The 3,919-nt window shown below is 45.8% G+C and overlaps 1 long non-coding RNA gene across 1 annotated transcript; it reads right to left on the bottom strand.

Annotated features, from left to right (window-relative positions):
* Positions 1 to 2,277: 2,277 nt before the first annotated feature.
* On the bottom strand, positions 2,278 to 3,221 carry LOC122219226. Its single transcript, XR_006202319.1, has 2 exons — positions 2,935 to 3,221; positions 2,278 to 2,832 (listed from the first exon to the last, which is right to left on the bottom strand). It is a non-coding gene; the product is annotated as an uncharacterized LOC122219226 (long non-coding RNA).
* Positions 3,222 to 3,919: the final 698 nt, after the last annotated feature.

Genomic DNA, 3,919 nt, shown 5'->3' with positions numbered 1-3,919 from the left:
TGGGATTGGAGGGGACCCCACAGGGCTCCCTTGTGCAGAACAGAACTGGATGTTTCGATATTGGCCAGCGTGGGCCAAGTCAGAGTTACTACCATATATCAACTTCCAGCCTCCCTGAACCCAGACCCTCGGATTCCTGCCCCCCCGGCACACCTCCCCTCCGCCCACTTCAGGGGCCGTGACAAGATCACCAGTGACTCCTGAGTTCTGAAAGGGACCATTTCCAGGCATCGAGGCCTTGGCCCCCTCTGAAACATTTTGCACTGTTTCTTAGAATCCTTTTCTTCCCTGGTCTTCTTGAACACCCTACTCGCCTGGTTTCTCTCCGCTTTTCTGGTCATGCCTCTATCCACAGGACTTTTGTCACCATCCATTTGTCACGTCGTTCTGGGGACAGTGAGGCACGGTCTTTTCTGCTCTCACTTCTGGAGATGTATGCACTCTTTTGGTTTTAACCACTATTTGTTTGCTCGCAATTGCTATTTCTCTGTGCAGCGTTTCAGCTTAGAATATCTAAACCCCTTCTGGAATTTTCCGTTAAAACTCTCACTGGCATCTCACCCTTGGCCAGCTCAATGTGAAACTCCTTCTCGCCTCTTGCTCTGCCATTGTCTGTTCGATGTGTGGGATCATCATCCACCCATTCTTCTAAGCGATGACCAGAGAGCCATGGTCAAAGCATCCTCCTCCCTCATTTCTGTAGCCAATAAATTATGAAGCACTCTCTTTGCTTCTTTGTAAATAGCCAAAATCTGTCACCTTTTCCAAACCGCCCATGAGGAAGTGCTGCTGAGTAATCTTATTTGGTGAATGGATGGACATGTGACTGAGATCGGGTCATGGCACATCATGAACTCCAGCTCAATGCACAATGGGGTCACCCTGTCCTGGGCTCCCCGAGGCCATGGCCAAGTGATTCAGTTCCGGTCCTTCCATGGCCTTGTGCCCTGACAATGCCACTTTCAGAACAGATGAGGATGTATTTCCTGATGATCTAAAACCCCACTGAGGCTCTGAGTTTACCCCAACTGCGGGAAAAACATAAAATAACGAATATTCATGTAAATTTATATCAGTCAGGATGATGCGCGACTTTTCTCTATTTCTCTGTTTCACACTTTCCCATCTTCTAACTCCACTTCATAGACCCTGGCTCTATCAACTCCTGAGGACCAGATTTCCATTCTATGACATCCCAAGTCTCTTATCCAATTCTGTTCTTCCTTCTTCAAAAAAAAAAAATCTGTTGGCCATTTCACTACTAATGCCCAGTATCATCTGAAAGAGGCTAAGAGAATGAACGTGTGTGTGTGTGTGTGTGTGTGTGTGTGTGTGCGTGAGTGTGTATGAAATGTTCTGAGGAAGAAAGAGTTGAATATGCTAGCCGTGTTTCTGACTAGCATGAATATTTTTAATAGCTCCGTTTCTTTGACTAGATTCCCAGGCAGAAAGATAAACAGCAAAAAGAGAAATCTGCCAAGCTATTCAAAAAAATAAAGAAAGCCGGAAAGATGGGAAATCTTGACAGCAGATGGAGAAAGGAATCAAGAAAGAACATTGATAACAGGAGGCGAAGCTCTAAGATATCCAGGGGGGGAAATGGACAGAGCACAGACAACAAGATCTAGGGTAGCATTACCCTTGGGCACACACCAGTGAATTTCACATTTTTTTCCCCTTCAAAAAGTCCTCCCACAAGAAACACAAAACAAGATGTGCTTCTTGGCAGAGTTTACACATGCTACAGATTTCTTTCTCATTCTCTTCCGAAGAACTTTCCCCCTTGATGTAAAGTTAATGGACATAGTATATTCCTATGGTATAAACATTCTCCAAGACCAGAAGGCTATGCGGTAATCTTCATTAGCCTTACAACCAAAATTGACAACGATGAAACTACCGGCATATTCTGGGGGGATTTAAGAGATTTGTACTGGTGTCGTTGGGTAGCATACAGTGTGTGAAATGCCACAGGTGTCATTCTACATGCATGGCTGGGATTGGGAAATTAAAATCATTTAGCTCTCTGTCAGGTGAAGGTCAGAGGCAGAGATCCTGAAGAAAGAGCTGACAGAGATAAGGATTTGACCTTAGGTCTGACAATGTTTTGGCCGGCCCGCAAGCCTGTATCGTCTCCGTTTCCCAAAACGTGTGCCGGGAACACCCATATGGTGGTTTTACAAACTCACCCGTGAAAACATCAACACGTGGCAAGATACAATGTGCTCTGCAAGGTAGTCGACGGAGGGCAAAATAAAAGGCTTCGCCCCCTACACACGGTCATCATTCATGGTCTTTCTATTGTCACAAAGGGGAAATGAGCCCGGTAATTCTGTTATTCTGAAGAGATGTCAAAGTTACCATGTCTTTAGCTTCAAACACTGACAATCTTCTCTAAAATTCCATAGTGAGTTGGGAGACCTACCCCGCTGATAGTCCCGCAATCACATGGATTTCCCAAGCTGACTCAGTCATTAAAGAAGACATTTAGGAGGATATTCATTGATTAATTCACAGTTGTCCTGAAAACACTTCTCTCAAACGCGGCTATCTTACTTCTACCATTTTCCGCCGTACAGAGTTGTAGTTCTGCACTGGGAGCGAAGATGACGTTTGTCTCAGAACCTCTCAACTCTTGGGGATCATGCTGGTCCTGGAAAGAGCCACTCAGCAACCCTTTCTTGTACTCTCTGATCCCGCAATAGACCTAACTCGGTGGCTTCAGGTCATTTTCACCCCTTAGTGAATTTATAATTCTGCTGGATGCCTTTGGTAGCGAGGTCATCACAGGATGCAGGAACCCGGCGTCCAGACGGGAGTGTGGTCCCAGGCCTGTTGACAAAAAGGCAGAAAAGAGAGCTGTCCAGGCCCATCCCCAAATACATATGAGGAGCGAAGAGAAAAATACACATAAAAACAGCAATGCATACCTACCTCTCCACTCCCCCGCCCCCACCCTGAGGTCGGGGTCTCCTGGGGAAGCAGTTTGGTAGATGATTTGCAAGGAGGCAATCTGCCACTTCCCTTCGGTCCTCACGTTTGCCAAACGCGAATTTGGGGGAGAGGTCAAATTTAGAACTCAGTGTTCTCATCAGTAAATCCTGAGAGGTAAGTGAAGAGGGACCCCAGAGATGATAAAGCTGTGTGGCAGAATATAACAAGTGTATATTCACACCGTTTCCCATTCTCTCAATATCTTGTCTGAAGCAGAGCCTTTGGGGTCTCTTTCCGGCTCCCTGCACATGAGATGGCTGGTGGCCTTGAATCGGTTCTCAGCCTCCACCCCCACATCTGAAATACGAAGATGAAGATCTCACCTTGAAATGCAGTTGGGAAAACCAAGAAGACAAAACATGCAGATCCACTATGTAAACTGAAATGTGCCAGACACACACTTTGGGTATCAGTACGCACTTGAAATCCTCAGATATTTTGCATCCCCTATTTTCTAAACCGGTAATTCCCAGCAGGCACACCCTCAAAGGATGGAAACTGCCAGTATATAACCGCGCCCACCCTGTCCCCTCAGCGGCAGGACACCCAAACGCACTAGGTTCATGAGTGGTCTTGTCTCCATCTTGCGCAAGCCCCAGAAAAAAAAAAAATCTGTGGACTCATTTATGTATTATCAACCTAGTCTCAATGGATTTTTATTTTTTTTCTAATATTTATAATTCAACGCCATCCTCAAATTCCATGTTGCTCAAATCGTGCGCGTAGATCGGTGAGAGCCCCAGGACGCTGTGTGTCCTTTTGACAAGTTACCCATCACTTTTTAAATCTTTATTTTCTGAGGTAACAAAACAGTCCAGGTTCCTCTTGTACCCTCCTTGACCCAGCACCAGGACCAGCCTCGGTTGCATTCAAAACAGAATGGAAACAGAAACCAAGAGTTGCGTTCTGAGTGAGCTCATTGTTT

This window comes from Panthera leo, chromosome B2 (assembly GCF_018350215.1).
Source record: "Panthera leo isolate Ple1 chromosome B2, P.leo_Ple1_pat1.1, whole genome shotgun sequence".
Taxonomy (NCBI): Eukaryota; Metazoa; Chordata; class Mammalia; order Carnivora; family Felidae; genus Panthera; species Panthera leo.
Note: the sequence above shows the minus strand (reverse complement) of the source record. Positions and strands in the feature narration are given on the sequence as shown.